Here is a 23622-nt window from a genome sequence, read left to right as displayed (position 1 = left end):
AATTAAGGGAGAGAATAGGAATAGGATAATAGTTGAAAATGAGAAAATAAAAATACAATAAAGAGAATAAGAGAAACTAACAATCAAACAAAAAGACAGGAAGACAGGAGGGAGGATAACAAAAGAATGAAAGTAAAGAAGAAAAACAAAAAAGAAAAAAAAAAGTTATGCCAATCGATCAAGAGGAGAGAGAGAGATAAAGCCCGGGCAAGGAGGGAGTCTGGTAAGAGATTTGGGGGAAACTATAGAGGAAAGCAGTAAACTTGGTTATAATGATAAAGTCCCAGTCATTAAGCAGAAATATGAAGAAAGTCTTGATAGTAGAAGCAAGGATAAAACAAAACAAAGCAAATAAACAAAACAAAACAGAGAAACAAAACTAAAAACAAGCTAAGCAGGACAAAATTCTTTTATATAAAAAAAGGAAAAAAATTTAGTTAAAAAATGTTTTTAAAAAAAATTAAAAAAAATTATTATAAAATTTTAAAAAGAAGAAAAAAACAAATAAATTCCCCCCTTTCCTTCCTAAGGGAAAAAGAGAAAAAACAAACAAACAAACACACAAACAAAAAACCCCCCAAAACCAAGCCAAAACAAAAAAAAATCAGAAGAAAAAAGGACAATCAGGTGAGTTTTTTCTGGGCAGCTTGTGTTGTCTGTGGCTCACTGTTTTGTGTGCTGATTTCTGTTCTCCTGGGAGGTGCTTGTGTATCAGCCAATGTGAGGAGCCATCTAGGTTTGGCTCTGGTGTCCTTAGGTAGATGGTTGATCTGAGGCTCCCCGTGGGCCACCTCCTCTTGTCAGCTATTTTGCAACCTTGTAGTCGCCTGGTCTTACTCCAGAGTCTTCTGTAGAGTGTTTAGGGTGCAGGGTGGCTAGTGTAGCTCAGGGTATCACTCCCCTTAAAGGTGTCGCTGTCAGGTGCTCACTCTGCAGGAGTTAGTCTCTGCTCCACAGCCAGCTCCTCAGTCCCTACTCTGTCCTCTGATTCTAGTTCCCCAGGCTCTGGCCTGCTGCAGCTTCAGATTGATTTCAGCCTGTTGCCTTTTCTGTCTGGGCCGTTTCAGCAGCCTGGGCTCAGTGGGTTCAATTAAAGAACATTCCAGTGAGCTCTTTGCCTGCCCAGCCCCCAGCGGGGGTTTTCAGCTTTTCCTCCGGTTCCCAAACAACAGTCCCTGAGAGTCTTATTCTTGTAATGTCCTCTTGTGAGCTGCTCTCCCTTCCCCCTCAGGACTGTGCCCTTCGGAGTGTCTGGGGCCTCAGTGAGCTGGACCCGCCCCTATCCTGTTGGGGGTGGTGCTCCGCCCCTCCCTTCCCAGCTCTGGTTGGCTGGTCGCACCAGGCCCGCCCCTCAGACCGTCTACTGTGCAGACCCCAACCCCAGCCTCTGCTGGTCTGTCCCCCAGTGCACGCCGGGAAGGTGGGAGTCAGTTCCCTGATCAGACTCACAAACGCACAAAGCAACACACAGGCAGAGAGTCTGCCCCATGGGAGGGGACCCAAAGTCAGCTCCCTGCACCGCTGGTCTCAGCAAAGTTGGGGCAGTTCCACGCACCATCACAGCGCCCTTCAAGGCTGGTCCCAGACTCTCTGCACCGGGAGCTCAGCTCCACCACAGCCCCCCTCAGGGCTGGTCACAAATCCCAGCCTGTCGGCACCGGGAGCTCAGGGCGGGAGGGCTCCTCCCCTCCCCCGCACCACGCAGACTCAGTGCTTTCTGGGGCTCAACACAATGCCCCACAGGGAGGCAGAGGGTCCCCATGTGTGGCTGCTCAATCCTGACCTCTGTTCCCTCACCACTCGGGTGCCACACGCCTTGGGGCAGTCTTTGCTATGGTCAGTGCCCCCCGCATTAGATTCTGGTCATGTCCGCCATTAGAAGCTTTGTTCGCTAGGAAGGCGCCGTCCACCATTAGAGGCTGTTTCCTGGGAAGGCGCCGTCCGCCATTAGAGGCTGTTTCCTCGGAAGGCGCCGTCCGCCACTAGAGGCTTTGTTTCCTCAGACGGCACCGTCCGCCATTAGAGGCTGTTTCCCAGGAAGGCGCCACCCCCTCCAGGACTCTCCGCTCCCCTGGGTCCCTCTGCCCTGTGCCGGGCGCCCCTTCCCCTCTCTGCTCCGGGTGTGGGGTCCCCGCTTTCGGATGCCGTCCGCACTCCCGAGGGAAGGGAGCTTTGCAGCCTCCAGGCCTCGGGGCTCGCAGCCCAGCACAGGCTTCAGGGGGGAACCCCCTTCCTACGCCCCCTCTCTTACCGGCCTCCGTGATGTCTCTTCAGTGCTCCCCCTCGCGCTCCGTCCACTCAGGTATGTTCCTCTGGTTTTTCCAAGCTGGCTACGGAGGGCTTTAGGAGCAAATCGAGTCCGTGGCTGGGAGCGGGGCCTCTGCTGCTTCTCACAGGGCTGCCATCTTCCCTCTCATCTATATCATCTTTAAAGTTGTATATTTATTTCAGCCCAAGGCATACAATCACGTATTAAAGTAATTTGTCCCCAGTTTTCTTTCTTATTGGTCCTGCCACTAGTTTAAGACGTCAAAAGCCAGGGAGAGAGAAATGGTTTAAAAATCCATTGAAATACAGCTTAAAGCAAGATAACCTACCTGGTTAACTGGGAAACAATTGTGGCAACAGTCACTTCTTTATGAGCTAAAAGCAATAGCGTTCTCTTTCAGTGAAAGCAAATGACTCTTTAAGAGTCACAAACATCTACGGGGTTTTCAATATTGACATTAGTCGCAGTATTCAGTAAATATTCATCCAATAGTCATAAAGGTTCTAGGCAGGACCAAATAGGGAAAGCTGAGAGTCGTTTGTGCTTTTTAGTATCCTGTGTTCAGGTGTCATACTTAGAGACACAAATTCATGTTAGCATATTAGTACACGCGCACACACACACACTCATATTACAGAGTTTGGAAGACAAAGCCATGTGATCACATGGAGGTGACTTTGAGTGCTATAAACATTGTTGAACTCCTTGAACTGGTGGTTTACTTTGTATGCAGATACACAGTACGAGTAAGAGTCCAAGTTAAAATGCAAAATAATATTTTAAAATAGAAAATACTAACTTTGAAAACTTCATATACAGTTGTTTCATTGCTACCACTTAGTCATTAAGATTTCGCAGACTGTATTCCCAAAATAACCTACTTCACATGCACTACTTTTATTTTTAAAAGTCTATAAATTAAACGACTTTGCTTTTTGACCCTCAGGCTATACTTACCATTCGAACACCAAAGTCTTGCATTTTTAGAATAGTCCATCACAGATGAGATGCATAATATTTAAACTTTCTAACATTCTCATTTTCTCCCTCTCTCACACACACATACTCTCTCTCTTTCAGAATTCTAAAATCCATCAAAAGTAATGTCCCATTATATATTTACAACTTAAAGGGTCTTGAAGTTCATTCCATTGTAAAGTGTGTGCCACATTAAATAGCTCACTAGTTTTGCTGTTTCATTTCTTTTGTTAGGTGACCGTAAGTCCACATACATTGTTTCTCTGCATTTCCCTCGTCAGCTTTAGAGACTGAAATGACCTGGGGCCCAAGAGAACCCAGAAGACACTTGTGACTTGTCCCGTGGTTGGTGAGTTCCCTTTAATAGACTGTCTTCCTCTTTTTAGTGGATATTCGGAAATGTTTCACTTCGTAAAAAATTGACAATCCTTGTGGAAATAAGTATAGTTCAGATCAAAATCCAGACTAAAACAATAAAGAATCACTCTCTGGCCAGGAGAACTCTCTAAGAGATAATAGTTGTGGTGATGAAGTAAAGGAATGGTTAAAACATTCTCTCAAATGATACTGGGAAATGGGTCAGGTTTCAAAAGGATTGGTGTAATTCTACTACTTGGTGGGAGCTATAGACAGCTGGGTAAAGGCGGAGCCATTAGAATTGTTAGACAAGCAGCTGTGGCAGGGTTTTCTGGTTTTTTTTAAGCTCATCTGGGTTAGTGTTATGAAGGATAAGATGAACAATTAATGTGAAGTCTTTCCAAGAAACTCTTCAGAAGCAGAGAGAGAGAGGGGGGTGGGTGGGGGGGAGACAGAGAGGAAGGGAAGGGAAGGGAAGGGAAGGGAAGGGAAGGGAAGGGAAGGGAAGGGAAGGGATCAGTAAAGGAGCCATAAGTGCTCCATGAATCAAAATGTAAAGGATGAAGTAAAAGCAGTTGCTCCCTAAAATGATCATATCACTGAGCTTCTAAGTGTCATTTTCTCTTTGCTTGGTTAGTGAGTTGGCCAATTAGGTCTCGCTGCTATTACTGCCCGTGTTCTATTGTTCCAGGTCTGGGTATCTAGTCTGGCTCTTCATGCTCTCTGCTTCTCACTTTTTATTTTCTTTTGCCTGTGACAATGGAAATGAAGGTCAAAATCAGTACATTTTTTCCCCTTGTTAGCATTGCTTGTAAATATTTAAAGGGCAGGAGGTGATAACTGACAACAAAAATAAGGTTTTTTCAATTACATCTGATATTATTTGCCAATGTATTTCCCAATTACCATGGATAATTACGAACTAGTGGATCACTATTAAGTAATACTCTGAGGTTTAATATTTGGATGTATGATGTTGGTGCATCCCAGTTATAGTTTTGTGACATCTGAGAGTACTTCCTATTACTTCAGGGGATCACATAATCCTGTAAAACAGTCTCAACACAAGATTTAAATTAAACTTATTAGATTATTGTATAATCTAATAGGCATGCTCTGTGTCTCGTGGTACCTCCCCCAACCTCCTGGTTCTTTGGGGATGTGGAAGAATTAAAGGAGGCTGTCATGATGTGAGCTCCACTTTATTTTATTTTTCTAGACCACAGAAGGCATTTATTGAAGACCTCCCATGGGCCTGGCAATGTATGTACACAAGAGATACAGTAACCCTATGAACAGAATTTATAAATGAAGGAACTGAAACTATGAAAAATCCAGACCCCTGGCCCAGGTCATATAGCTTTAAAGAGCAGTTCTAGAATTTTAACCTATAACAAAGGTCTTTACTTTTTCTAGACACCACACTCATTCCCTAGCAACTTAAGTTCAGGGACTATGTATATCTTACAGTATAGAAGTGGAAACCCAGGGTCAAAGACAATATTAAGCAACTGTTTAGGTAAATCACATGGCTTCTCTGGGCCTCATATACTTCATTTATGGCTAGACTGAAATAGTTAACATCTATAGACTGCTTCCTACTCTACAGCAGGTGTTGTTAAGCACATTACAGACATTAGATTAATTAACCCTCTTTACGCCCTATACTATGTCTTAGGTATAATTAAATTTTTTATACAGAAGAGGACTGAGAGACCGAGAGAGCTATAGTTCGGGCAAGTTCACAGACTAAAATTGTGGTGTCTTGATTTAAATGTAGGCTCTCTAACCGTAGTCTACAGCATGGACCCTTAACCACGGTCCTTCCCAGCTTTCTATAAGACTGTCGCTGCCTCTTCCAGCCCTCCAGTCCATGACTCTATATAGCTGCAGGCATTCTCATCTTTTGATTCCCTAACTCTTCCTTTTCAGAAACTTTTAACTGCAATGATTTTAAAGTGTGGAATCCTCTACAATTAAAATACTTCTCCACTGGTTAGCCCCTAGTGCTGCTCTGACACGGTTGCTCTATAATTCCTTGGCTCCTATCTAGCACAAGCTACTATCCTCTCCAAATGATCGATGCGAGCCAGGCCTTGGGTGCCATATTTCTCTATCTGCAACACCCCTTTGAAAAAATGTAATACCTCCTACCTTTTAAAAAAAATGTGACCCAGAGCAGCACAAAGTGTGGTTTTATATCCTATCAGGAGACCACGTCAGAGCTCTTGTTTTCACATGGGCAGCTGTGATGCTGCAACATTGGATTATACTTTAAAGGTGAGGAGTAACACCGGGAACAGATGACCCCTTAATGAACAACACTCCTGTTTTTATTCCATCTTCGTTAAAAACATCTGTTTTAAGAGCAAAAGCAAGTGGGGAAAAAATTTAAAAAAAAAAGGCTATACAAGCGAAATATTGATTCCTTCCCCTTGGCGACTATAAATAAACCAATTAACATTTTAAATATTGAGGATTCTGGGCAAATAATAACATATTAATATTACCACCTAAATGTTTGGTCTTAGTTTCTAGGATAAGTACAATGATTGATGAAAATACAGATAAATAGTGGAAGAGAGAACAAAACACAGTACACAGACAATGAAAAATCGTTTTTGTCAAACTAGATGTTTGAAGTAGTTCATTAAGATTCCTTATTAAACAATCTAACATCACTTTTTACATTTAGGATGTCTGTTTTAATGGCTCAAATTTCAAAAAATGGAAATTTATAAGTATGTCTATAAATATACTACATTCTATTTTATTGCTCATTTTGCCAAAATGCTGCCTTTTTCTAGCAGCATATTTTAAGTCAATGAATATATGGAGGGAAATACAGGCAAAATGTTAGAGTATTTGCATTTTGTAAAAAACAAAGAAAACTAGAAAATAATATTTTTATATTTGAATAATAGTTGCCCCTATTCACTCTTTATCAACTTAAAAAGAATACTGAGAAACTGGCAACCTTAATTAGTTTTTAAATATTTCATACTGTGGCCAGCCGGGCGTGGCTCGGCAGTTGAGCATTGACCTAGCATCCAGGCAATCACGGTTGGATACCCGGTCAGGGCACATGCCTCAATCCCCAGTCGGGGGTGTGCAGGCATGCAGGGGGCAGACGATCAATGACCCTCTCATCATTGATGCTTCTGTCTTTCTCTCCTTCTCCCTTCCTCTCTCTGAAATCAATAAAGATATATTTAAAAAATAAAAAATTAATATTTCATACTGTTTAAAACTGGTTGTTGTCCCCCCACCCCTCTCCTTTCTGGAGCATCTGCTAAGTTAATATAAGTAAAACTTTTCAGAAAATTTCCTCTGGGTTATTGGGAATAATGGAGCTTATCTGAGATATATCCTCATATTTTCTGCAAAACTTCAGCCCATCCCCAGAATGATTCTTCCAGTAGGAGTGATCTGCTTCTCTGCTTCAGGGGTTAAAGAAGAGAATTGATTGAATTGATCAAATACTAGTCAAGCCTAAGAAAACATTTAAAAAAATATATATATATATCATTATCTTTATCTTTTTAAAAATATATATATATATCTTTATTGGTTTCAGAGAGAGGAAGGGAGAGGGAGAGAGAGATAGAAACATCAATGATGAGTCATTGATCGGCTGCCTCCCGCACGCCCCCTACTGGGGATGGAGCTCGCAACCCGGGCATGTGCCCTGACTGGGAATCGAACTCTGATCGCCTGGATCCTAGGTCGACACTCAACTGCTGAGCCATGCCCGGTCAGGCAGAGAACATTTTTAAAGATCTAAGATTTAATGGGTTCAAAATGTTTTTAAAAAAATGTATATTGAAGTGAATATATATTTCTACATTATTTTTCATGCTTTTACTTTTTCTAACACTATTTACCTCCTTGGCTCTCGGTATTTCTTATTTCATTGCTTTCCAGTCATTTCCTTTATGCTGCTCTACTGAAGTTTTGTTGGAAACAGTCAAGAGGAGGGTGAAAAATGCAAAGCAGATTGGGAATTGTCAGAGCTGTGGACATTAACACATGAAATATCCTGGGGCTCAGGCTAGGGTGGGGTGGGGTGGAGGAGAGATTCAGATCCTTAACCCACGGGTGAGTGGGATGTCCCTGGTGTGATGATTTCCTGCACTCTTTGGAAGGCAGTACCTAGGGCTGTGTGGGAAGGAAGCATGGCTCGAGTGGTTTGCCTGTCAGGCTGGTAAATACAGGCCTGAATTCTGAAGTCTAATCTTTACTTGTCTGCTCTGTATTAGCTGAATGACAAACCATGTGCACCCTGCTAGTTTGCTAGGGTGTGTGTGTGTCTCTGTGTGCTTGTGTGTATATGTGTAAAGGAGCACAAACATACTAATGCTGAGCTATGTGTCAGGGACAGTTTAGGGGCCATGTATGTAGTGAAGATCAAGATTGACAAGGACCCTGCTCACGTGGAGCTTATATTCTGAGGCAAAAGTATAGAAATGAATAGGGGGTGGGGGAAGAAAAGAAAGAAGGAAGGAAAAGAAAGAAGTATTAGGTATGATAAGTGCCAGGGTGATAGAATGGGAAGATATTAATGGTGAGGGGCTACAGCAGATGGGGTGGTCAGGAAAGGTCCCTTGGAGGAAGGAAAAATCATGCTGAGAACTAAATGATAAGAGATATGCAGTTATGCAAGTAACAATTGGAAGAGTATTCCGAGCAGTGGGGAAAGCCAGTGCAAAGATCTTGGGGTTGAAATAATCTCAGTGTGTTTGAGGAATATTTCTATGGATGGAATGGAGTGGGTGAGGCTATCCTCAGTGTATTAGCTTTCCCACAGCTAGCTGGTAGCAAAGTTTTCTTTTCATTTTTTATTGACAGTCCCACTTGTGGGAACTAGATGCCTTGTTTGCATGTAGCTACTCTGAGTAGTGACACCGAAGTTATCAGAATTTTAGCAAACTGTAAACCCCTTGGCACATAACCCTCCTTGTCCTGATAAATAAGCAAAACAGTGTGGAGGCGACAGAGAGCAAAGAGTAAAATCTGTGGAGGCGTGCAGCAGCAGATACACTTAAAAATATTTTCATGAAACACTTGAATGAGTCCCCAAATGATAGAAATAATGAGAAGAGCCAAGTCATCAGGAGTGTTTGTATAATTGCAGTGTTAGCGGTTAGAATTCAATCAGCCTCCGTAAGTAAGGTGTGACCAGGGTGCCTGATGATTCCTGTAATAATGACACCTAATGGAATAGGCTGTCAGAGCCATTATCATCATCGTGTTTACCAACACATACAGTAGTTCAGTGTCAGGAGGCAGGGGGAGCTGTGGTTTACAAAACAGACACCTACCTCAAAGGCCCATTCAAATTGCAATTTATATAACAGTAGGGACTTTCTGAAATCTGGGGAAAGAGGAGATGACACCCTGGACCCTGGGTTAGAAACAATAACAAAAACAAATAAATAAAAAACAAGAAGGAAGTAGCAGTTTGCTTATGTTTTTAAAAATTATGTGACACCTGTCAGCATTTTAGAAACATGATCTCATTAACCCTCATAATAATAGCCATTTTAGTCCTACAAGTCGAGAAGAGAAAACTGAAGTAATGGGATGTCTAAGAGGCTTGTCCACAGCACGAATGAACTAGAGACATCTGGGAAATGAACAGCACTGTGGATTTAATCAGTGGTTCTCCCTCACTTTTCTTCAGGGTTTTCAACCTTGACCCATATTGGGCAGGAAATAAAAGAAAATGCACTGGGGCAAAAAACTGTTGTTGGCCTTATGATATTAAAGTGGGAATACGCAGCATGATTTAGTCACCTAATAATCTTATAAAAAATAAAATTTCTGAGTCTATACCAGTATTTCAGTGAATTTTCAAGGAAAATTCAATGAAACTATCTAACTTGAGTTTGAACAGGCCTTTACAGTCTTTCATTCATTAACAAATATTGATTGAGTGCCTGTTGTGTACCAGGCACAGTGCTAGGCACTAATACCAGTGACTAAACCAGGTAAGGTTCTGTTCTCATGGAGCTCATCTTCTACGGGGGGGGAAGGAGACAAACAATACACAAGTAAAAATAAATGAAGAGGAGAATACCAGAGAGTAGTACCTGCTAAAGGGAACAGGATAAGAAAAAACTGAAGAACGTGAATCTGGAAGGTGGGGTTCCTTTGGATAAGGTAGCCAGGGAAGGAAACTTAGAAACTTGAAATAATGAGTAGACACCTGTGGGAAAATTGAAGACAGATTTTTGGTGGAGAAGTCTGCAAGTACAAAGGCCCTGCGATAGGAACAAGAAAGGCCAAAAGAAACCAGTGTGACTGGATTGTAAGGTGAAAGGGTGAGTGGTAGAAAATGCAATTGGAGAACCACTCATTCATTCACTCAAAAAAGATTGAATATTACATGTCAGTCAATGCACTGGGTACTGCTTCAGAGGAAAGTTCTATGCTTTTTAAAAAACATTTATTTTTATTGTTGAGGGTATTAGAGCTGTCCCCCTCCCCCCTCCCTCTGTCCCACCCCCACCATTGGCCTCCTGCCCCTCCCCGGGCCTTCACCAAACTATTGTCTGTGTCCATGGGCTATGCATATATGCATGTAAGTTCTTTGGTTAATATCTTCCCATCCTCCACCCCTTCCCTCTGAGATCTGTCAGTCTGTCGTCTGTGCCTTTTTTGTAGGCTCTCTTGCGAGATTCCCAGAATTATATTATTGAAGAGAGACAATGCCCTGCCCAGAGGGCCTCAGTCTCTTGTTTCTCTCCTGCCTGTTCTGCAGTGAGGTACTAAATGTTCTTATTTTGCCTTATGTACTTTCATAGAAAAAACATGACATGATTCCATGCTTATTTTTAAGGTAGTTTTTGAAATAGGAATAAATGCCAGCACACTTTGTTCCAGTGAGTCTCTAATAATCAAATGCTCCCTTACTTGGCATATTTTGGCTTCCACAAAGGGATTCTAATTGGGAGGATTTTTGCCAAATCAGCATTCAGTGTTCTGAGGCACTCTTCAGCAAATACTTTGTTAGTATAATAGACTTCAATGTATTAAGTAATTTGAAGAGTGGTTCTGAAAAAAGTCTCCAACCAGTTTTTGTTGACAAAGAAATACTGCAGAAGGTGTCCCTCCAAATGGAATCAGCATGTATTTGTGCATTTATGGATTTAGTTTCTGTATATAAATCCAAACCACTTAACTTAAATCTTGGATCAAAGGATACATATGACATCTTGTTCTTGCTATGGTCAAAGCTCTGATCATGTACTAAACTTGAGAAATCTCAAAAACACTGACAAATTAAATATTATTTGCTTCTAATTTTATTCCCCTTTGGTGTAGATTTTATGGCCGCTTGAGCCTATAGGGGTAATGCTAGATACACCTATATTATTTTACTTTTTTAAAAAATATTTTTATTGATTTCAGAGAGGAAAGGAGAGGGAAAGAGAGATAGAAACATCAATGATGAGGGAGAGTCATTGATTGGCTGCCTCTTGCACGCCCTCCACTGGGGATGAGGCTGAGCCTCCTCCTGGTTCATAGGTAGACGCTCAACCACTGAATCACGCCAGCTGGGCTATTATTTTAGCATAGCTGCATGGAAAAGTTTGCAAGGAGGAATTGAGGAAGGTTAGCATAGTTGATTGATTGCCATACTTGATTTGCAGATATCAATGTACACTTAATTTTTTTAGTGCTACTTGAAAACAAATGATGTCTGTCTTGCTGGGATTACAGGTGTAAGGAAGGTCACATTACTTCATTATATAGCACATTTGCTAATCTCCATTTCCCATCTTGTGGCCTCTCCATCTTTAGCATGAGGCTTCTAAGCCTGCCTGGGTAGTCATTACTATCCCAGTTAGCCAGAAGTGGAAAAATACATGGGGAATCAGGCATGTAAGATTTTTATGAGTCAAACTTGGAGGCGGTAAATAGCATTTTCATTCTCATTTCATAAGCCAGAGCTCAGATGCATAGCTACCACTAATTACAAGGGAGGATGGGAAATATATACTAGCTGGTGTCACTGATGTGTTTGTCAGTTCTATGCTAATGCTGTATTGTTTTAATTATAATGACTTTATGGTGTGTTCTGATATTTCTTAAAGAAAGCCCCTGTCACTGGTTGTCTTTTTGTATTTTCTTTCACTTTTCTTGGACTTCATCCTCTATATAAAGTTTAAATCAAATTTATTCAATTTCCAAGTCAAAATTAAATAACCATAACAAAACTCTGATGAAATTTTAATTGAAAAAATCTTTAATTTAATATTATTTGTAGAAGGGTGATCTTCATATGCTATTAAGTCTTCCCAACCAAGAACATGTATCTCACTGTGGTTTTAATTTGCTTTTCTTTAATTACTAATGGTATCCATCATGTTTTCAGTGCTCTATTGGCCTTTTGTATATCTTTGTAGGAATGTCTACTCAAATTTGTTACTCATTCTAAATTGGGTTATTTGTTTTTTATTGTTGTTATATTGTGTTATTTTTGAATATCAGATCCTTATGAAATAGAGGATTTGCAAATATTTTTCTATTCTTTTTATTTTCTTGATAGTGCCCTTTGAAGCACAAAGTTTTACATTTTGATTAAGTTCAATTTATCTACTTTTTTCTTTTGTTACTTGTGCTTTTAGTGTTATATCTAAGAAACCATTGCCTAATAGAAAGAAGGTCATGAAGATTTACACATATTTTTTCCTAATGTTTTTATATTTAGGTTTTGATATATTATTTAAGTTAATGTTTGATTATGGTGTGAGGTAGGGGTTCAAATTCTTTGTATGTGTGTGTAGATATCAAGTTATCCCAGCATCATTTGTTGAAGACTATTCTTTCCTCCATTGAGCTTTCTGGGCACCCTTGTCAAAAATCAAATCCCCACAAATATACGGATTTCTTTTTGGACTCTCAGTTCTAGTCCATTGATCTCCATGCCTATGCTTTTTTCTAGTACCACATAGTTGTGCTTATTTTAGCTTTGTAGTAAGTTTTGAAATCATGATATGCAAGTCCTCCAACTTTGTTTTCCTTTTTAAGGGTTGGGTTATTTTTGTTTTGTTTTGTTTTTTAAAAATATGTCTTTATTGACTTCAGAGAGAGGAAAGGAGAGGGAGAGAGAGAAGCATCAGTGATGAGAGAGTCATTGATTGGCTGCCTCCTGCATGCTCCCTGCTGAGGATCGAGCCTGCAACCCAGGCATGTGCTCTGACTGGGAATCAAACAGTGATCTCCTGGATCATATGTCGATGCTCAACCCCTGAGCCATGCCAGCGGGGCTTAAGGATTGTTTTGAATCTTCTGGGTTCCTGCATTTCTGTGTGAATCCCACCTGTGAAAAAAAACAGGTGGGATTTTAAGAGAGATTTCACTGAATCTATAGAACAACTTGGGTGGCATTGTCATCTGAACAAAATTATGTTTTCCAGTCTGTGAACATGGATGTCTTTCTGCTTTCTTAGGTCTTCTTAATTTCTTTCAACATGTACAAATATTGCACTTATTTTGTTAAATTTATTTATAACTATTTTAATTTTTTTTGATGCTACTGTAAATTGAATTGTTTTATTGATTTAATTTTTGGATTATTTATTGTTAGTGTATAAAAATACATTTAACCTTTATATATTGATCTTGAAACCTGCAACTTTGCTAAATTATTATTAGCTTAATAGCTTTTGTGGATTTCTTGGGGTTTTCTATAGAGAACATCATATAATTTGCAAATGGAGATAGTTTTACTTCTTTTTCAATGTGATGAATTTTATTTCTTAATCTTGCCTAATTTCCTTGTCCAGAATCTCTGGTATAATGCTGAACAGAAGTGTTAAAACTGAACATTCTTGTCTTGTCACTGATCTTAGGGAGAATGTTTTCAATCTTTCACTCTTAAGTATAATGTTGGCTGTGGGTTTTTTGTAGATGCCCTTTATCAGGTTGAGAGAACTCTCTTCTCTTCCATGTTGGCTGCTTTTATGATGAAAGGGTGTTGGATTTTGTCAAATGCATTTTTAATGACTATTGACATAATAATGTAATTTTTGTTCTTTATTCTACTAATATGGTAGATTGCATGGATTAATTTTTGTATGTTGAACCAACCTTACATTTCTGGGATATGTTTTACTTGTCATTATTTTTATTATTATTAATTTTTTAAAATTTTTATTTTTCAATTACAGTTTGCATTCAATATTACTTTATGTTAGTTTCAGGTGTATAAGATAGTGGTTAGATAATCATATACTTTACAAAGTTTTCCCATTGATATTTTCAGTACCCAACATACATAGTTATTACAAAATTATTGAGTATATTCCCTATGCTGTACTTTACAACCCCATGACTATTTTGTAACTACCAATACGTGTCATTATTTTTAAATGTAGGTGTTATTATTATTCAGGGGTGGTGAGGCCAACAGATCAGGAGACTGTTGCCATTGAAAATGTAATTTTTAACTCACAGTTTCCAAGAAGAGGGGGAATGTTATGCCATGGGAGTAGGGCCGGGAGAGGCACAAGGGGGAAGCACTATGGTCAGTCAGGAGATAGAGAGAGCAAGGGGAAAATGTGGGCAAGACTCTTTATTGTGGTTTCCATGGGAGGAAACGGACAAGGCATGGTAAGCAGGTTTAGGGCTGGCTAGTTTGAATAGTTTTGGTGGGCTCTGGGATGTACTGTTAGCTGTCTGTTACCTGGCTGGGAATATTTAGGGTAGGGGAATAGTGGCCCAGAGAATGAGAGCCTGATGAGAGTCTGTTAAAGGAGATGGTTGAGGTATGGGCCCTGGATTGGTTGGTTTGTATATGAATGGAGCACTAACAGGTGAGTTGTTTACTCTCTCTAGAATTTGGCTAACTCTGGGAAGGACAGCCCCAGAGTCAGCAAGGCCTCAGATGTCAAAGCATTAGGGATAAAAAGGCACACTTAGTACAGTCGTGGTGTATAATTCTGTTGATATATTGCTGGACTGAGTTTCCTAGTGATTTGATAAGAATTTTAGCATCTACATTCATAGGGGATATTGGTCTGTGTTTTTTTCTCTTGTGATATCTTTGATTTTGGTATCAGGGTAATCCTGGCCTCGTAGAAGGAGTTAGGAAGTGTTCCCTTTTCTATTTTTGGGAAGAATTTATAAAAAATTGGTGTTAATTAATTTTTTAAAGTTTGGTAGAATTCACCAGTGAAGCCAACTGGTTCTGGGCTTTTATTTCTGGTGAGGTTTTTTTTTTTTATTACTAATTTAATCTCATTACCTATTAAAGGTCATTTTAGATTTTTTATTTGTTCTTTAGTCAGTTTCAATAATTTGTGTCTTTCTAGGAATTTATTCTTTTCATCGAGGTTATCTAGTTTATTGGCATACAGTTTATACATTTTATTATTTAGATACATACAACTTTTTTTTTTTTAAATCAACACGCCATTTTACAAAATTAAGAACAAACACATGAGCTTTGGCCAGTGTGGCTCAGTTGATTGGGCATTGTCCTGTGCACCAAAAGGTTGCTGGTTCCAGTCCTGTTCAGGGCACATGCCTGGATTGTGGGCTCAATCCCAGGTGGAGATGTGCAGGAGGCAGCTGATTGATGTTCTGTTCTCACATCAGTGTTTCTCTTTCTCTCTCCCTCTGCTTTCCTCTCTCTCTAAAAATCAATAAAAATATTTTTAAAAAAACAAAACCCCATACACATGAAAGCCCATGTTAAAGTGCCTGGGGCGTCATCTCAAAATAAATCCTACTGTTTGTGGAGGCAGAAAAATATATATTAAGTTATCAGAGTTGATTTGCTTTTTTAAAGATCATTTGGTTATCAGAAACCCACTAACACTGGCTCAAGTGAAAAGATGAGTCTGCAAATATGACAGTAATTAAAATTAAAAATCCAAACACTAGAGGATATAAAGTTTAAGGTGTTGAAAATTAAGAAGCCAGAATTTGTGAAAAGTATTTCTTAGAGCTGTGCTACGTGCGTTGTTCCTCTCAACCCACAAAGGATAGAGGTTGAAGGTTTCTGAGCCTCCATTCAAGCCTAGGAAATGTGGTTTCAGCAGGATTAACTCCAAGAGCAGGAGGACACTGACCACTGGTGTATGAACTGACCTGTGTTGGTTTGTTGTTAGTCTGCACTCCTCAGGTTTGCCACGTTAAGATGCCTGGGTGTCTCCTGAGGATCAGGGGTGAACCATACACACAAGAGAGGCAGTGCGATATTGGGTTAGGTTCTGTTCAATAGGGCCATCGGAACCGGAGACGGGATTGCAGCAGACGGAGGCTAAGGATGCGCCACAGAATTCTTTGGGACGGAGAAAGAAATAGTGGTGTCATCCTGCTGAGAGATGCACTCATCTGAATTAGAGGAACTTCAGGAAGAGCAGTCTAGTGATGCATTCTTTTTTTTGGGGGGGGGGGGGTGTAAAACTGGGCTATTTTAAAGTTCTTTACAATAGAATAAATAGTTTTCTTGATGACTGCAGGTATGTAAGCTGTTTGATAGCACTCAGAAACATCACAGTAAAGGAGTTTTCCTGATTGGTGCATAGTTTTCAAGAATTATAAGGAGTTACTTGTATGAAACTGCTGTCAAACCAGTAAGACTGCATTTATGCATCGATCATTTTTAAGATTGTTGGTAATCTGGGCATATTTTCCCCAAATAACCTTGCCTCCTTGTGTCACAAGGCTCAATTCACTCATGTCTACCTCAATGACAGTACCTTTGGTAGTAACACCCAAAGTTGTATAAAGTGGGGATGAGGGATTGTTCTTTACACCAAATATTGGCAAGTGGAAGGTGTCTCTCTGTTCAGGATGTGTTACACGGGCCTTCCTGAAATGTAAGTCCATTGGCCTAATGAGTCTTTCGTATTTAGGTGTTTTTCAAGTAAAGCCAACTCCAACGAAGCAGACTTTAGTAACCATCGTCTTCTACACTTTCTTCTTTTTCTTTCCTGTTTGAATAACTATTAGTACCTGTTTCTCCATGGGCAAGAACTTTGGGCAGAGGGACTTCCCATTTCCCGCTTTCTCTCTTCATTTTTGTTTAATCCTATTGGAAAGTACTTTAGCTGGGGACTCTCCTTCTCTGTCCAGTAGACATGCAGGTACTGTGCCTGTGGAGTCCTTGCATCATTCTTTTGTTTGATGTTTCCCTTTTCTTGCATCTTGATAGTCTTTTTCATTTGTATTTTCTCAGCATGGCGCTGTTTATGGTAGATCTTAGCCTTCAAACCGATAATCTTTTTTCCCTTCTTCGAACTTTCATGAGCCTCTTGACCTCCCTCTTTCCTTTTCTCATGGTAATCCAAAAGAGACCCATAGCACTTATGATGTGACTTAATATATTCATTTTGTGGGGTACAGCCCCCCGGGCACCAAGAAGCTCTCAACTTTCGTGTCTCAGACACCCATGAGCTGATTCCAGGCAACTCATGAGAGAAAAGAGACACCTCTAGCAATGGGTTTTTTAAAGAACCCATAAAAGTAATGCACACAAAAATAATATATCAGGCTCCCAGATGGGGAGGATCCAGCTTTCACAGTGATAACCAGACACAATGGGTCCGGGCTGCCTGTCATTACTTCAGCCAATTAAGCAGAGACATGGTTGAATCAAATATGAGCATTTATTCCATTATTGCTGGCAAATGGGAGAGCAATGGGAATTGTCCACATAAAATTTGCACTGTCCTTCCCTGATTATGGCAAATGGGAGAGCAATGGGAATTGTCCACATAAAATCTGCGCTGTCCTTCCCTGGCTGGTTACGTAGGGCTGCATGCAAGGGGGAAAGGGGATGTGTGTGTGGAAGGATGGCTGCAGGGTCTGTGGTCCCTGTGTCTCCTTCCAGGATCTTGAAGTCTGATACCAAGGTAGTTAACTTTCAATGGCATTAAAACCCAGTTCCTCCAGGTCCTAGGACTTTGAATAGTCAGCATTCCTGAGGTAAACTCCAGAGGGAGTTCAGGCTCCAGGCACAGCAACCAAATCAAAGTATATCCTGTCCTTGTCTGTTCTCAAAATGCATTTTCTTTTCTGAGCAATGGACCCATCCAGGCCCCAAGGTGTCTCATCTTTTTACTGCTGTGTTTTTCTTCTTGCAGAACATCCTCCAGTTTCCCAGGGTCTGTAGGAAAACTTCTTATCTATAGTTAGTAAGGTGAGTAATCGTTAAACAGCTATGGCCCTATTCCTATTAGGTGTGCTCCTCCCTTCACAATCAGGGTCAGCAGAGTGTGATCAACATCCCTGCCCCCCCCCCCCAATAAGTAAGTTCTTTCTTTTCCTTTGTCTCTCTACCCTCCCACTGGCCACTCCTTGAACCCTTTAGGCATCAGAAAGTAGCCAGTGAGCAGAAGAGGAGGTAGAGAGCATTTATGAAAAGGCTACCTCCATACCTCCCCCAGGGTAGAAGTTCCTACCTGGAGGGAAGAAGTATCCAAACTGTGAAGGGCCTGAGAGCTTATCCTCCTTGCCAGTTAGCCTGCTATAGGTCATTGGATGCTGGTAGGAGACAAACGACTTCAGCCAGAGGCAAAAACAATTTCCTGTTCACAGCAGTGGTACTTTTACGATAGTTCCCTGAGCCTCAGTTCCCACAGGGTGATGCAAACAGGGCTGGGTTTCACCTGCACATGTAGTAGATTACAGGAGAGGAGCTCGAAATTTAAGGAACCTGAATATTTCCTATTGGGCAGTAAACATGCCTGTCCTTTTCTCCAGCAGGAGACATTATCTTTATTATATTGGACAGCAATCAGTCTGCTCTTTCCTCTTGAGAGAGACACCATATCTGTCTTTTAAGTCTGTTCACTAGACAAAGATCCTTGAAAAGATAGTCCAGAACTAAGGAAAGTCAGTGCCTCTCTAGCAAGATATGCAGAAACATGGGAGACCCATGGAGAAGAATCAGCTTCCCCCACCCCCCTGGAAGTGGCTATAAAATTTTGAGTGAAATTGGAAGCTTTGTCCCTAACTTGGAACTGGACCTTCTAAATACCAAGATTCAAGACCTTTGTTTACTATTTAAATTGACCACAGGATGTTACATTATATAAAAACGAGCAGAAAAGATATTTTAAACTGGACAGTAAAGAACTCTCCTACTCCAAATATAATGCAATGGGGAAGCAGGAGAAAAAAATTCAAGATGCTTTATGATTAATTCCTAACAGTTATGTTTGATTAATATACCCATTTCAAAAGAACTCGAATAATCCTAAAGTCATCTATGATCTAGAAATCTGGAAACAAAATATAGCCCAAACTCCTTCAAAATGGAAAAAATTGCAACATCAGGATTAAATTCTACCTTCTCTCTTCTTCCTTTTTCTCTTTCTGTGTGGTCTCTCATCTCTGATTTCTCTATTTGTCTGTTTTATTTTACTTTCTGTAGATGACCTTCCTCTGCTCACTCATATTCTACAATCTTCCATAATGTCAGTGTGTGAGCAGCTCTGACTTGCCATCGCCCCAAATCTGGCTGTACCTCTGCACAGGCTTTTAGTGCTGGATTCCTGCACCATTTTCCAATAGTCTTTTTGCTTCTTGGTTCAAATCCTCCAGAGATGGAATCATATGGTTATTGTTCAGCCAATAGATTAACTTCCTTTAGTCAAGTGTCCAATTTCATCCAATAATCTGGTGATGGGGCTGGGACTGGGCTCTGACGAGGTCATGAGGCAATAATAAGCCCACAGCAGCTACTAACATGGGTATGTTCTGAGCAAAGATAGCTGAAGGAGGGGCAAGTGCCCCAAAACACATTTCTAAATTCTGACTTGAATATCATCTGAATTCAGAAGAATTTCTAGGTGTAATATATACAATATGATTTTAAATAGAAAGTTTAACTTATTTGTTGGTGATGTCTATAAAATTTGTAATTGAATTGTAATTGAATTCTGTAAATACCTAACATTGGTCATAAGAGCTTGATGAGTAGAACTGGGTCAAGTCAAACTCATCCCACTCACAGAAAACCCAAAGCACATGTGCAACTTGTGGGAGTTATGTTACCCCTCCTGACAAAGAGCAAATGGCCCAAAGCTAGTGAGAGGGACAATTAGCCACCATGCCTAAAATGTACACCAAGGACATTTTTCAAGGCAGTTTTCTTATTGTGGATAAGTCTAATGTGATTGTATCATTAAGGTTATTTCTATAATAATTTAAGCGACTCTTTAAAAGATACCAAATAAGAATAGACAGGCATCTTTTTATTCTTGGATAAGAATTGAAAATTTGGGGTAATCCTGATTTCTCTTATTAGCAACAGTAATTTTTATTAGTACGTTACTGTTGGCTTAGGGAAGATTGTAGCTTCTGAAATAACATAAAACAATGATCCTTTTTAACAGAACTAGAAGTAAAGAGCAAGCTAAAGGTAAAGAGAACGAGATAGGGTGTCAGTTTTGCTAATTCTTCTTAGAATTCTTCTTCCTCCTCAGTCATTCTCATCTAGTTTTTTGTTTGTTTGTTTTTTAAATAGTGTAACAAATCAAACTTGCAAATTGGATTTAAAAGAAAAAAAGCTTCAAAAAGCTCTTATCAATTTTCAGGTGTTAACTTATCTATTCTCATTTTACCTTTTCTCCTAGAGAAAAGACTTGTTATTGTAAGAGACTATGGTTGAAATCATTATATTTATTATTTATTATACAAAGAAACAAGCATTTCTTAAAACATAAGGAATCCATTCTTTTGCTTTGGGGCAAATGCTTGTCAGTTCAACATTCTTTTTCATGTCTGCAGAGCCTGCAAGGTTTTTCAGGGAACTGACAATCAGCTATGCAGGCATTTTCTAAACTGGTGAAACATGTAGTTAGCAAGTATTTTCTCCCAAGGGAGAATTCTTTTCTTGTTTTGTTTTCTTTCTCCTTGAAAAGGAGATAGATAGCCCCTTCTCTGGTATTATTTTAAGGGTCACTGAAGACCAAGCTGCTTCAGGCCATCTTCCGCTTTCATATAGATTTATTGGCTATTTTGTTTGTTTGTCCAGAAGGAGATTTTGTTCTTTGTCCTAGGGCTGACTTTGAAAAGGAAGCTAATCACATAAGTAAAAATAGTCAATTATACTCATTCACTAAATTCAATACACTGCTATTTTCCCCACTGCTTAGCCTGACTGTAAGACCCCAAATCAAGGGCAGAGATGTTTGAGGGATTTTGCTTGGCTCTGGTGGGTGTGCCCATGCATGTGTCTATGAGACAGAGAAGCAGGCTCTCAGAAAAATTACAGGATGCAGAACAGAGCTCCAAACGTAGAATTTGGTTTATAAGCAAACAATAAACAAAGGCAATTAAAATATGCTGAGTTAAAAGCCAGTCCAGTAATGCACAATGCTACAGCCACTTAGAAAAGTTTAGCAGTTTCTTACAAAGTTAAACATATGGCTTCCATAATCCATAAAAATTTTAAGCTACATGGGTTGTAACAGAAGTAATTTTTCCACAACCAATGAAATGGGAAAAGATATGTGCAAATAATACCTCCAATAAGGGGCTAATATTGAAAATATGTAAAGAATTCATACAACTCAACAGCAAAAAACACAAATAATCCAATTAAAAATGGGTAGAGGACCTGAACAGACACTTTTCCCAAGAAGACGTGCAAATCACCAACAGATACTGTATACGAAAAGATGTTCAACCTCACTAGGTATAAGGGAAATGCAAATCAAAACCACAATGAGGTCCCACCTCACACCTGTTAGAGTGGCTATTATCAATAAAACAAGAAATAACAAGTGTTGGGGAGGTTGTGGAGAAAAAGGAACCCTCATTCACCACTGGTGGGAATGTGAGCTGGTACAGCCACTATGAAAACAGTATGGAGGCTCCTCAAAAATTGTGACCCAGCAATCCCTCTTCTGGTTATCTACCCAAAAAACTTGAAAACATTTTCTCACAAAGATATATGCACCCCTATGTTCATTGCAGCATTATTCACAGTGGCTAAAACATGGAGACAACCAAAGTGTCCTTTGATAGATGACTGGATAAAGAAGATGTGGTACATATATACTATGGAATACTTCTCAGGCATAAGAAAATATGAAATACTGACATTTGTGACAACATGGATGGACCTTGAGAATATTATGCTAAGTGAAATAAGTCAGTCAGAAAAATCTAAGGACCATATGACTTCACTCATATGTGGAATATAAAATTGAAACTCATAGACGCAGATAACAGTATGATGATTACCAGAGGGAAGGGGGTTGGGGGTGGGTAAAGGGTAAAGGGGGCCAAATATATGGTGACAGAGGATGATTTAACTTTGGGTGGTGGGCACACAATGCAATGCACAGATCACGTATCATAGAAATGTATACTTGAAACCTATATGATCTTATTAAACAATGTCACCCCAATAAGTTTAATTTAAAAAAACCACTACACTAATTCCACATTAAAAAAAAAAAAAGCAGTTCAGGGCAGTTTACCTAATTCTGCTCAACCACAAATCCCAGGCTCCCGGGTTAGGATTCTCTCAGTCTTTGAAGGTATTTCTGGCCTAAGGGTGCAGCTTGCATTGACTGAATCTACCTCTGTCATTGTTCTTGAAATTTAATTCCTAGCAATTCCTGGTGTTGGGAAAATTCAGCAGAGAATTTAATTTAAGTTAAAATGCTAGAATGAGAGAAAACCATGTCTAACTCAAAGGATGATAATCCTGCCAAAAAGAACGGTCTACAAAGAATTTTCTTGAAATGTGATCTTGGAAGGTGCTTTAATCACTTCATTAAGAAGATCAGAGTAGCCCGGCTGGGCGTGGCTCAGCGGTTGAGCATCGACCTAGGATCCAGGTGATCGGGGTTTGGTTCCCGGTCAGGGCACATGCCCGGGTTGCGGGCTCGATCCCAGTTGGGGGCGTGCAGGAGGCAGCCGATCAATGACTCTCTCATCATTGATGTTTCTATCTATCTCCCTCTCTCCCTCTCCTTTCCTCTCTCTGAAATCAATAAAGATATATTTTTTAAAAAAAGAAGATCAGAGTATGGACACATTAATTACCCATGGTTAGGTTTTTTTTTATTAAACCATGGGATAATTATATTTTCAAATATGTACATATGGGTACTGAATTTTCCTGATTACATGTCAAGTGCAAATTTAATGTATCCTTGGAAGTTTTCCTCATTATGTCATTTCCTCAATGATCAGTTTTAGAAATTTAGCTAATTTATTAGCAAGGTAATAAATTAATAAGCTTGAAAATTCCAAAACATTTCTTCTGGAAATTAGATTAACTGGACCTTATTACTGGGTGAGCGTTAAAGTAAAAGATACTGGAAGGATTCTAAACATTTGTCAGTAGGAAACACCCAATTTATGCCTAAATTATGCCAATTGCTTCATAATGCACATACACTGGCCCATGCAAACACACACTAAAAAGAAGCAAGATCAGGAAAATGTGGACTAGTATCGGTTTGGAAGCCATTTCCTTTGCAATTCATACCTTGAGTTTCTGTAAGGGTGGGCATGGATTTTTTGGGAGGGGGAGGTGGTTGATAGCTCTGAACAGTGATTCAGTTTTCAGTCATTACTGGCGATTTTTTTTCCCCTTTGGCTTGTCCTTGTCAGTTCAGATCTTATTTATGAAATTCCACTTGACTTTTTCTCCTATCTTCCTCTTTTCATTGTTTGTCATGTGAAGACAGATTCACTGGTGTCAGCAGCCCCTGACTTATGATTAGAGCTGACAATGGTCAAATCCTGACTTGATCCTGGTGCGTGGTAGGTAGGGCAGGGGTGGGGGGACTAGGGAGGAAACTTTCTGAGAACTTTGAGCATGCATTCCTGACTTGGGCAATCTTGTCCCAAGTCGGGAGCAACTTGATAGGTGAAACTTGGGGCCAAAAAATTCCACGCTCTGTTTATGCGTGAAGCACAGATATAAAGTGTATCTGTGGTAGTAAAATTCATGAGGGTGACGATTAGGAAAAAAATGTCTAAAAAAGCTGGGAGGAGCATAGTTAAAAAAGGTTGAGAAGTAGTGACTTAGA

The 23622-nt window shown here is 39.9% G+C and overlaps 1 pseudogene; it reads right to left on the bottom strand.

Annotated features, from left to right (window-relative positions):
• Positions 1–16186: 16186 nt before the first annotated feature.
• On the bottom strand, positions 16187–17082 carry LOC107527203 (ribosome biogenesis protein NSA2 homolog pseudogene; annotated as a pseudogene).
• Between the last annotated feature and the right edge of the window lie 6540 nt (positions 17083–23622).

Source organism: Miniopterus natalensis, chromosome 2, assembly GCF_054644295.1.
Source record: "Miniopterus natalensis isolate mMinNat1 chromosome 2, mMinNat1.hap1, whole genome shotgun sequence".
NCBI lineage: Eukaryota > Metazoa > Chordata > Mammalia > Chiroptera > Miniopteridae > Miniopterus > Miniopterus natalensis.
This window is presented reverse-complemented; position numbering and strand designations above follow the sequence as displayed.